Source organism: Pan paniscus, chromosome 12 (assembly GCF_029289425.2).
Source record: "Pan paniscus chromosome 12, NHGRI_mPanPan1-v2.0_pri, whole genome shotgun sequence".
In the NCBI taxonomy this organism is placed as follows: Eukaryota; Metazoa; Chordata; class Mammalia; order Primates; family Hominidae; genus Pan; species Pan paniscus.
The window spans coordinates 101,248,805-101,261,226 of NC_073261.2; the positions used below are offsets into that span (position 1 = coordinate 101,248,805).

General features: G+C 49.1%; 1 protein-coding gene across 6 annotated transcripts in view; it reads left to right on the forward strand.

Annotated features, from left to right (window-relative positions):
• DNMT3A (DNA methyltransferase 3 alpha) overlaps positions 1 to 12,422 on the forward strand; it is a 115,543-nt gene that overhangs the window by 75,141 nt on the left and 27,980 nt on the right. The window contains exon 1 of one of the 6 annotated variants that reach the window (XM_055108158.2): positions 8,713 to 8,786. The exons of the other annotated variants lie outside the window; for them this stretch is intronic. The gene's annotated coding sequence lies outside the window, so the exon portion shown is untranslated. Of the gene's footprint in view, positions 1 to 8,712; positions 8,787 to 12,422 lie in introns of those variants that run through there. 6 annotated transcript variants of the gene reach the window in all.

Genomic DNA, 12,422 nt, shown 5'->3' on the forward strand with positions numbered 1-12,422 from the left:
ATCTGGTCTCTTTCCTGCTTCCAACCTGAAGGTAGGGACCCTTGACTCATGCATCCTTATACTTATTAGATGCTTAATAATATTGAATAGTGATAATGAAACATCTGTGACTGGAACGTCATAGTCTCTCCTCCCTTCCCTCGCCACACTGAGATACAACCCACTCCCTCCGCCCAGGGCTGCCCAGCAGATAGCAGAGCCTTCATGGACCTTAAGGGTCGGCTGCTGTTTACTGCGACCTTTGGAGGCAAGTTCAAATACTGCCTTAAGAAAGGTCCCACTTACTGGGTGTGGGACCTTAGGCATCACTTACCCTGTACCCCAGCTGAGGTTCCTCCTCTGTGGATGGACTTGGCTGTACTCTGCATCTCCATGACAGCAGCACTCGCCAGCTTGTTTTCTGCCTCTACCCATTTCTGCATTTAAGCTCGTTCAATACAGGCATTCTGGGCACCCCCTGCCCCCAGGGCTGGCATGTGGGAGGTGCAGGGTGAAAGTGTGCTGAATGAATGAACAATTCTTATCTCAGAGTTGTGTGGATAACACACAACATTTAAAGCTCCTAGCACAGAGCTAGCATATAATAGGAACTTTATAATTTTTTAGAAAGTATTTTAAATTACATAAGTATTACACAAATACATTCTTGTGAAAAAGTCCGCCCAAACTTGCCACCCCAAAATTTTATTTTGAGACAGGGTCCTGCTTCATTGGCCAGGCTGGAGTACAATGGCATGATCATGGCTCACTGCAGCCTCAACTTCTTGGCTCAGGTGATCCTCCCACCTAAGCCTCCTGAGTAGCTGGGACCACAGGCATGTGCCACCACACTTGGCTAATTTTTAATTTTTTTGTAGAGATGGGGGTCTCCTTATGTTGACCAGGCTGGCCTTGAACTCCTGGGCTCAAGCAGTCCTTTTGCCTCCGCCTCCCAAAGTACTGGGATTACAGGCATGAGCCACCACACCTGGCCTGAAAATTTAATTCCTTCACCAGAAATACTTGATGCTATCAGTTTGGTGTAACGTCATGATTTTTTCCTATCCGTGTGTATGCGTGTAAATATATAATTTTGCTTCAGGGGTTCTTTTTTTCCTTTTCTTTTTACACAAATGGAACCACACTGTAGTTTCATTTTACAGCTTGGTTTTTGACTTCCAATAAGTCTGTGCAATCTAGCCACGTAATTACTATTATATTCCACCATGTGGATTCCCATGGTTTTATTTAGCCATTCTGTTATTGGTGGCCATTTATGTTGTTTATGATATTTTACTGTTTAGCATTGCAGCGGTGAACATCCTTAGTCATACCTCTTTGTGCATCTGTTTCTCTAAGACAGATACCTAGAAAGAAAAAGGCCTAGCTGAAGGGAATGTGCATTTTACATTTTATGACATCTACCAAACTGCCCTCTAAAAAGGGCACTCCAATTTATGCTTCTGTGAACAGGGTATGAGAAGACCTTTGCCAACATCAATATTTTGCTAGTCAAATGGGTGGGAAAATAGTATCTTGTTATGCTTTTAATTGGCATTTCCCAGATAATAAGGTTGAACATCTTTTCCTATGTTTATTGGCCATTTGTGCTGCTGCTTCTATGAGCTTAGCAAATGTTGCCTCCTCTGACTTTACAACCCTGCAGTCTCAACAGACTGTGCTTCCTGTCTGCCCTGAGGAGCGCAGGCCATGAATGTCCAGAAGGTCCCCCATGCTGTGTCATATTCCATTTAATAAGCAGTCACTCAGCACCTACTAAGTAAAGGGGCCTTGTGCTAGGGGCTATGGGAAGGAGGAGATGAATAAGGTGTGATCTCCTGGGCTTTAGTCTAGTTCAGGAGAAATGGTAGTGCAAAGTAGACCAGTAAAGGCTCAAAACAAATTATTAGCCAACTGTATGGGAAGCAGTTTTAGAGCATTTGGACTGGAAGACATTCCTCACTTATTTGCCGTACCTGACCTTTTGCAGCGTGGCTTCAAAAATAACATCACCCTTGAAGGAGATGATGATGTTTGGAGTAGGCACAGCAAGTATACTTTACCCAAGGCTGAACAAGTTCTAGAGGCTCCCATGACAGCCTGTAACCAGTAGTGACTTCGAGGGCTGGCCTTTACCATAGGCTACTAAAGTTGCCACAGAGGGACTCCCCATTGTCCTTCAAGTAGATGGGTTGGTTGCGCACCAGAGTCTTCACTTCTGGGGCACAGAGAGAACAGCTCTTAGAACAACCCCTACTTTTTAGTGGTGAGAAAAAAAGAGGCAGGGTGGGGTAGGTGACTAGTTGCTGGCCCAGGGCCAACTCCTGGCCACAGCAAAGCCTGAACCAGGGAAAGGGTGTTGAACTTCACTGAGCACCTACTTTACATCAGGCACTATGCCAGGAGCATTAGCTTTCACCACAATCCTAAAACATATTATCTGCATTTAATGTCTTTTTTTTTGTCTTTTTTTTTTTTTTTTTTTTGAGATGGAGTCTTACTCTGTCACCCAGTCTGAAGTGCAGTGGCATGATCTCAGCTCACTGCAACCTCTGCCTCTTGGGTTCAAGCAATTCTCCTGCCCCAGCCTCCCAAGTAGCTAGGATTACAGGCACCTGCCACCACACCCGGCTAATTTTTTGTATTTTTAGGAGAGATGGGGTTTCACCATGTTGGCCAGGCTGGTCTTGAACTCCTGACCTCCGGTGATCCACCTGCCTCAGCCTCCAAAGTGCTGGGATTACAGGCATGAGCCACCGCGCCCGGCCAGAAGTATTTTTTTAACTTGTATTTTGCTATTAGAAAATTAAGATTTATCTAGGTAAGTAGGTTGCGGCCACATGGGTATCCTGATGGAGTGGCCCAATGGGCAAAACTAGACTCCAAATCTTGTGTTGCTTCTGTTGTGTACCCAAATGACTCACCTACACTCCCAGTTTTCCTGGTTTCCTGGCTTGGAAATTGTCATGAAATTGAAGAATGCATTTAGAAGAGAGGGAGAGAGCTGGCCCGGCTTTCCAGCCTGCCGCATGCTCTTCCCGCCCCCGGCCTGCAGTTGTTGGGGCTGCTCCCCATGCCTCTTTGCCAGGAGGCTCAGGTCCCTTTCAGCCTCCCTGACCACCCCTCCCTGCTCTACTCATGTGGTCCTGAACCCTTGCCCTTGAATTGCTGTTTTTTCATGACCATATGGATGATGTTGTGAAACTGGATTAAGAAAATGTTGGAATGAGATTTGGGAGGCCTGGTTTCTCATCTCAGCTTCTGCCCCTCCTTAGCTATGGATGTGAGGAGGTCTTTCTGCTTTCGGCATTTTAGTTTCCTGGTTTATAATGCGACAGAAATAGATGAGATGACCCCAGAGATTCTAAAATTCCATCACGGCAGGTTGGGGGGTGAGACTGGAATCATGATCTGCACTCTCTTTATTACCTAGATTACCTTGTACATAAATTCTAAATTAAATATTTGAGTGAATTCTCAGACCTCGCATATACGTCTCTTCTAAAGGCACATACATGAAGCATCCTTATAAAAACTCTTTTTGGCCGGGGGCAGTGGCTCACGCCTGTAATCCCAGCACTTTGGGAGGCGAAGGCAGGCGTATCATGAGGTCAGCAGATCGAGACCATCCTGGCTAACATGGTGAAACCCCATCTCTACTAAAAATACAAAAAATTAGCCGGGCGTGGTGGCAGGCACCTGTTGTCCCAGCTACTCGGGAGGCTGAGGCAGGAGAATGGCATGAACCCGGGAGGCGGAGCTTGCAGTGAGCCGAGATCGCACCACTGCACTCCAGCCTGGGCGACAGAGCCAGACTCTGTCTCACAAAAAAAAAACAAAAAAAAACAAACTCTTTTTAAAAAAAAAACCTTTGGCCCAGCACAGTGGCTCACGCCTGTAATCCCAACACTGTGGGAGGCCAAGGCGGGTGGATCTCTTGAGGCCAGGAATTCGAGACCAGTCTGGCTAACATGGTGAAACGCCGTCTCTACCGAAAATACAAAAATTAGCTGGGCGTGGTGGCACATGCCTGTAATCCCAGCTACTTGGAAGGCTGAGGCACAAGAATCGTTTGAGCCAGGGTGGTGGAGGTTGCAGTGAGTCAAGATTGCGCCACTGCACTCCAGCCTGGGCGACAGAGCGAGACCTTGTCTCAAAAAAAAAAAAAAAAAAAAAAAAAAACCAAAGGGTTGTCCAGCCTTTACTGAGCAGATACTGTGTGCTCAGTCTTTAAGATACCACCTTGTGTGTCTGGGTGTCTACTATGTTCCAACATTTTCTAGACACTAAGGAAGCAAATGTAAAGGCAAGTCAGAATTCTACCCTCCCCTGTGAGAGGTTGGTAGGTAAATGAATGAATTGTGCTGTAGCCAGGGCAGGGTTGTTTTAGAAATACTAAGGGAAGGACTATGCAAGCAACTCCCTAGCCCTGCCTAAGGACCTCAGGGAAGGCGGTGCCTAGGGAGAGGCAGTGTACCGCCATTGACCTGAACAGGACTGCTTGGCAGGGACAGTGGGGGAAGGGCATGGAGTGGGGTCCTAAGGGAGGTGGTCAAAGAAATCCTCTAGGAGTTTGGAGTCTAGAGTGCCTCAAGGTTTTTCCCATATATAGGCCAACTTTAACTTTCCCATAGCACTGTCTATGGGGCTGACAAAGCAGAAAATATAATAGCCAATGTTCTCTCTGCTTTAAAAACCAGACTGCTTGTCAGGGAGGCCGTGGGATGTTCACGTATGGGGTGGTCTGCCAGAGCCCTCTGCCGCTTTATTAAGAGGCCAGTACACTCGTTAAAGGAGTTAATGGACCTCAGTACTTACTACTGATTGCTTAGTAATTCAGTACTTGGTAAATAAACATGATACTATGCTAGTGGCGGGGTAGGGGGAGACCAATTGGATATAGTCCCTGTCCCAGAGGCACACATTGTCAAGTGGAGGAGGCAGGAATGTTCCCAACAAGCCTCAGTGGCAGTCAGAGCGTGGGGCTTGCTCTGTGCTCCTGTGTAAAGAGCCCAACATGAAGCATAAAGGAGCATGAGAGCAGCTTCTGGAGGACTCCAGGAAAGCTTCCTGGAGGAGGCAGGCATCCTTTGAGAATTTCAGTAAGTGCAAAAGAGCCTGGGTGCAGTGTAATCCCAGCACTTTGGGAGACCAAAGGGGGAGGATTGCTTGAGCCCAGGAGTTCAAGAGCAGCCTGGGCAACATGGCCAGACCCACTCTCTACAAAAAAAATATTTAATTAGCTGGGCATGGTGTTGTGCACCAATGGTCCCAGCTACTCAGGAGGCTGAAGTCGAGGCTGCAGTGAGCCATGATCATGCCACTGGACTCCAGCCTGGGTGACAGAGTGAGATACTATCTCAATAAATTATAAACAAACAAATAAAAAAGTGTTAAAGAGGAGGAAGGCATTTCAGGAAAAGGAACTACTGAGGGCAAAGAGAAGGAGGCATGACTTCTGGGTTGTTTAGGGAATAGTAAGAGATCTGGTAACTAGGGTGCAGGGGTTAGGGAGGATGGGCAAGAAGAGACAGAACTAGAAAGCAAGATGGTCACATCCTCAGTGGTCTTCCTGCCATAGTGAGAAATTTAGGCTTCGTTGTCCAGTGGAGAGCAGGGGTGGAAGAGAATTGGACACATAGTTTAGGAAGATAACCTGGCAGGACAATAAGTATTCCCCAGAGAGAGGAAGTTTAGAAGCAGGACCAGGTAGGATAACATTACATTTGGCCTTGACTGAGGGTTGAGGTAATGAGAGGCAAACTTGAAGGAATTGCTAGAACTGGTCCTGGTTGGAGGGGAGGGAAAAATTTGCCTGGTATTGGGAGCTGGGCTGGGGATAGGGTTCATTATCTGAGGTAGAGAATCTTGGAGGAAGAGCAGGTTTGAGGCAGGATGATACAGTGAACTTTTCATTTTCTTATGTATTCTGATGAGCAGAAGTTTTTAATAAAGTCCAACTTACCCATTTTTTTCCTTTATTGGTTAGTGTTTGTGTGTGTTATCTCTAAGAATTCTCTGTCTACCCCAAGGTCATTAAGATATTTTCTCTTAGGAGGGGGTGGATTTTTGAGCTAGGGTTTGGATAAGCTGCTTTTGAGAAGCCAGCAGATTGGTGTCAATGGGGACAGGTTTTTTTTTTGTTTTTTTTTTTTGAGACGGAGTCTTGCTCTCTCGCCAGGCTGGAGTGCAGTGGCACAATCTCAGCTTACTGCAACCCCTGACTCCCTGGTTCAAGTGATTCTCCTGCCTCAGCCTCCCGAGTAGGTGGGGTTACAGGCATGTGCTGCCACGCCCAGCTAATTTTTGTATTTTTAGTAGAGACGGGGTGGGGTTTCACCATGTGGGCTAGGATGGTCTTGATCTCCTGATCTCATGATCTGCCCACCTTGGCCTCCCAAAGTGCTGGGATTACAGGTGTGAGCCACTGCGCCCGACCCCAGGGGACAGGTTTAGTCAGATTCCAGGGTGGTCCTCATGGAGGGGACGCACAGGCAGGAGGGCAGGGAGAGAAAGCACAGAAAGCAGACCTGCTAGGAGAGGACCAGGATAGGGAGGGGCAGGGACAAGGACATGGGACTTCTGGGAGCAGGTGGCCGGGGGTCAACGTCCAGGAGGATTTCCTGAACCAGTTAGAGGACTACTGAACCCCCCTTCCACCTATCTATGCAGCCCTTTACTTTACAATATATACATTTCTATTTATTTTATTTATTTATGGTTTTTTTTTTTTTTTTTTTTTTTTTGAGATGGAGTCTCACTCTGTCACCAAGGCTGGAGTGCAGAGGTGTGATCTCGGCTCACTTCAACCTCCGCCTCCTGGGTTCAAGCAATCCTCCCACCTCAGCCTCCCAAGTAGCTGGGATTATAGGTGTCCGCCCCCACCTCTGGCTTTTTTTTTTTTTTTTTTTTTTTTTTTTTGAGACAGAGTCTCACTCTGTCGCCCAGGCTGGAGTGCAGTGGCATGGTCTTGGCTCACTGCAACCTCTGCCTCCTGGGTTCAAGTGATTCTCCTGCCTCAGCCTCCTGAGTAGCTGGGACTATAGGCACACGCCACCATGCCTGGCTAATTTTTGTAATTTTAGTAGAGACGGGGTTTCACCATGTTGGCCAGGCTAGTCTCAAACTCCTGAGCTCAGGTGATCCACCCACCTCAGCCTTCCAAAGTGCTGGGATTACAGGCATGAGCCACCACACCTGGCCACCTCTGGCTAATTTTTGTATTTTTAGTAGAGACGGGTTTTCACCATGTTGGCCAGGCTGGTCTCGAACTCCTGACCTCAAGTGATCTGCCCACCTCGGCCTCCCAAAGTGCTGGAATTACAGGCATGAGCCATCATGCCGGGCCTACATTAATTTTTGAGACAGAGTCTTGCTCTGTCGCCCAGGCTGGAGTGCAGTGGCATGCTCTGATCGTAGCTCACTGCAGCCTCGGACTCTTGGGCTCAAGTGATCCTCCCACCTCAGCTTCCCAAGTAGCTGGAATTACAGGCACGTGTCACCATGCCCTCTGTGGAGCCCTTTCTGACTTCCATCAACTCCCTGCAACCACCCCGCATCCTTCACCTCTCAGTCCGCACTCCCTCCCAGGCCAACTGCATGGTGAGTGTGTATGTGTGCTCCCAGGCCAACTGCATGGTGAGTGTGTGTGTGTGCAAGTGTGCGTGTGAATGTTACCATTTTTCTGACTTGCCATTCTTCAGTAGCAACTCTACAGATGTGACAGCTCTTCCCCGTTCCCCTTTAGTCCATGAATGGTGGGCAGTATAAATATTATTTTCACTTGCAACTCAGATGGATTGAACAAAAACAGGAATAACAGCTCAGCCTCCTGTATATTTGACGCTAGATGCTGTTGGAAAGGCAGCTTTGTGGGGCAAAAAAAACAAAAATTGAGTGAGCTTGCTTATATATACCAAAGATGCTCTTAGACTTCAATGTTTCTCAAAGGGTGGGATTGTGTGTTACCTCACCAGAACCACCTGGGCAGTGCATTAAAAAGGCACACTCCTGGAGCAGAAGCTCTGGGACAGTACTTGTAGGTTTGATTTTCTAGCCAGCCCCCAGATGATTCTGGGGCTTACTACAGCTTGAAAACCACCAAGCTTCAGATGATTAGAGGTAAACCAAATCTGGCACAGATGAGATTCCCACACAGATGTATTGGTAGATGCATTTATTGTATCGCCTGCATTGGCGGCGGGGGTCTCTCTACACATTTTGTTTAAACCTGGGCCAGGTTAATCACGTTGGGAATTTAGTGATGTACCCAGCAAGGGTGGTTTCCCAAGCTCTCCGGGTAATTGATAGGGCTTGGGTTGCCAGTCTGATTGTGGTAACAAGCAAAGGAAGAAGTAGGGACTGTAAGGCGGGCAGACCTAGGGAACAGTTTCCAAACAGGGTTGGGGGGGAAAGACCGGAAAGGACTTGGTACAGGAATTTAAATGTTTCCTTTCGGATGGAGATGGCAGGGGTCCTGCTGTTTTCAGCAATAGTTACCGCAGTGCCTGTCTGCTGGGCTCCTCTGGAGTCTTCTCTTTGGACCCTGAAACTTGAGAGGGTCTGCATGCCTGAATCTGAATGCGGCTCCTTTAGGCCCCTCCCTTTGACCCCTGGAGCCTGGAGAAGGGGTGGGGGAAGGGTGGGGAAAACAGGCCTGGCTGTTAAGGTTTACCAGGTTCCTTTTGGCCCACACCCCCCTTAGTATAAACTTAACACTTCTCCCCAGGGTCCAGTTTCTAAAGCAAAGTGACAGCATCGACACGTCCCTAAAGCAAACTTGTCATGAAGTCCCTCACCTCTCAAATGTGAGTCCCTCCTGGCTTCCTTTGATTTTATCTGTAATATTTAGCAGATACGTGTGATTCTATTAGGCTAGTTAGGAAACCAAGGCCCAAAGAAGCTAGGGGTTATTTAAGGTCTTGTCATCAGCTGTAAAACACCCTGCTCAGCGCCCTGCTCAGTGAAAGACCTGGCATCCCCTCCCAGTTGAATTTCCTGGTAAGGGGCACCTGAGATCCGGTATCAGTGGGGTACTGCTACTCTCCCACCCCTGCCCTGGCATCTCTGCTCCCTGGCCCCAGACTCAGTCACTGGTAGAGCTGGGCAGACCCAGCAGTTCCAGGATAGCGGGTGGAAATGAGCAGGAAGGAAGAGCTGGGTTTGTGGAGAAGCCTTCCCCTTATGGGGCAGACTATAGGGAAAGGGAAGGCAGCCACCAAAGCTCCAGAGCCTGATGGCGCATCTATTGGGCTGGGACTTCCCAGCATACACCATTACGGAAGTGTAGGGTTGGCTGGGAGAGAACGAGGGAGCCAGGGGCTCTGGGATAGAGGTGGGGAGAGAAGGGGAGGTGAGGGTATCAGCAAGAGGGAAGTTGGGCTTTCCTTTCCAGCAGTTGGGCTCCCCCATCCTGCATCTTCCTCCTTGATTTAGAAGAATTCATCTAGAGTGTCAGTGCAAAAAGCCCCTTACCACTCCCCCTCCCTAACAGATACGCTAAGGCTGTGCTTGTGCTTTTCATTCCTGCCATTCATCTGCCGGGAAGCTCATGCAGTTACAGATGCCCCCTAGATCTGGCCATTCCTGTCTGAAAAACCTGGGAGGTTGTGCCCATTCCTAGTTTCCGCTCTTTCATCTTCCCTTGAGCCTTCCTGCCTTGACTGATCCCAGCTGCCTCTGAGTTCCTTCGGCACATGTAGAAAGCATCCCTACCACATAATTTACCATCTAATTGCATGCTGTCTTGAATGAGGGCTGTGGTTTCATGTGTGGTGGGTCTTGGGTACACAATTAGGCTGTGAGTAACAGAAGCCTAGAGCCCCATCGTGTCTACTAGCTCTTGCACCTCTTTGCTTCCCTTCCCCCCAGCCTACCTACTGCAGGTGCTAAGGACTGACCGACCTGATCCGGTGTTTAGGTGAGCTTCAGGCAGGCTCCCAGGATAAAGCACAATTCGCTTACAGGTTCTAAAACCAGACTGCTCAGTGCAGGGGTTAGGGGGGTGCCCCTGCCCGACAGCATTTGCCCAAATGCCGCTCCTCTCCCCAGACTCAGGGAGGAGGTTCTGGGGCAGGGCCCAGGTTTGGGGTGATGGCATAGAGCCCAACCAGGCAGCACACTGCAGTTGCCATGGTGACCCTTTTGCTTTTCTTCAGGAGGATGGATTTCTCTTTCAGCCCAAATCATCTGCCTGGGCTACTCTGAGAACCAGATTCCTAGCCCCCTACCTTCCGCATTCTACCACAGGGGGCAGCTTGTCAGAGGCTTTGGTTTGAAATCACAGTCCAGCATCAGACAGCAACAGGTTGTGCTTGATCAGGGAGCAGGTGGGAAAGGCCCAGAGGAGGGCTCACCTGGGACGCATGCCCCGAGGGAGCTGACCTCCATCTCCTTCTGCTTCCCCTCCTCTCTCCAGACCACTTCTCTCCAGTGAATTGCTCTGACCTTTCAGGTGGGCTCGGGCCTCTCTAGGCCTCAGTGTTCTCATTTGTAACAGACACAGCCAGGGTCTCCGTGTTTCCACACCTGGCTAGTATTAGAATTACCCAGGGAGGTTTTAATAGATTCCTGGGCCCCACCTTAAGCCCGCTGATCTACGTAGGTAGACCCCAAGAATCTGTATTTTTAAAGCCCTCCTTGGGTGATCCAGATGCAATTAAACCAAAGTGAATCTGGGGTTCTCCTGGCGAGGTGATTAGCAAGGCCCTCGTGAAACGAAAGGAAGCTCTGCCTGTGCTAAGGATTGACTGGCCTCTCCGGGCTTCCAGGAGCTTCTGGAGAGCCCCTTACAGGCTAGTCTTGTCAGGAAGCGGGTGTTTCCTGGTCATGCCGGCTAAGCCAAGACCAGACCCCCACTTCTCTCCCTCCAGAGAAGCCAGGAGAGAGAGAATGACAGGAAGGGGGGATGTTGCCATAACAACAAGCTCCAAGCAGAGGCCTCCCTTCCAGGGGCTGGTACTTCACCCCAGTCCTGGTGGTTTCCATGGAGATGGGTTACTGAGGGACAGGGGGAATGTCTGCCCCACTTAGAGCATCAGCCAGGAGCTGCCAGAAGGCAGAACACCGCTAGGTGCGAGCCTTTGGACCCCTCTCCTCTCCGGGTGCACATCTGACACCTTCCCCCTGCTCAGTTGCTCTCTCTGCGACTGGTCTCCTTAGCAACAAGTCCTGCTAACTCCACGCTGTTGGCTTCATGGCTATTTTTAGCTTCACTGCCAGCAGCCCAGTCCTGGTCATTTGCTTGCAACCTCCATATGGATTGCAAGGGAATAGGAAAACAAAGATTCCCAGCCTCTTTTGGTAGACTGGGACCTCGTAGCAACGATTAGAATTCCTGCTATGAAATGGATCCATTCCCCAACTTGGAACTTGGGCAGTGGATTTGGGATAAGGTTCCTGAGACAACATTGCATTCAGTTCATTTTTAATCCTCTACTATGGGCAAGATGCTGTAGCCCACACTGCTTCCATACGAAGGTGAATGAGGTCCAGTCCCTGCCCTCTAGGAATATTTAATCTTGTAAAGGAGAAAGATGAGTACACAATCACCTTCGCACAAGGCAAAGACAGCAGGTCCTAACAGAGGCTTACAAAGTACAAGGGGAGTGTGGCGGGGATGGGGTAGAAGGGACAGAAGGGGAAGATAAGGGACAGAAGGGGAGGATAAGGGTGAGGGGCCAGGGCAGCACTGTCAAAAGAACTTTCTGGGATGATGGCAATGTTTTAAAATCAGTGCCATCGAATTCAGTAGCCCCCAGCCACATGTGGCTCTTGGACACTTGGAATGTAGCCAGTGTGACTGAGGAACTAAATTTTAATTTGTATTTAAATTCAAATAGACACATGCAGCCAGTAACTGCCATCCTGGACAGTGCAGGGCTAGAGGAACTTTCATGGTGGAGGTCACTGGCGGACTGGTGTAGAAGGATATGCAGGGTTTAGGTGGTGAAAGTTGAAGGGGAGGAACCTTCCAGGAAGAAGGAACAGCATGAGGAATAGCAAGTGGGCGGGCAAAGCGTGGGCTTCATGATATCACACGGAGGCCTCCAGATTCGTGGGGGCCTAGAATGTCACGCAGAGTGTTGACTGATTGGCACTGAGGCTTTTGAGCTGTAGGTGGGAGGAGGACGGGTTCAGAACAGACATCCATCCTGACCTCTCTTTTTGTCTGGATCAGGTCTCCCTGGTCTTGGGGTTGGTGGGAATACGTGTGGGGTGGAAATACGTGTGCAGTGACTTCATATGTGTTGCTTTGCAGATGGCTTTATAGGGACCATGGCTTCTCTGATTCAGAGTAGAGAGACTCACATGGTAAATGTCCTGTGGGATGACAGCAACATCATCTACCCTCATCCTGCCGGAACTGGATTTTATGACAGAGCATGCCACAGAGCACTGAACTTTGAGTAAAACGTCAGGCATGAGCTCCGGGCGTTGCTGCT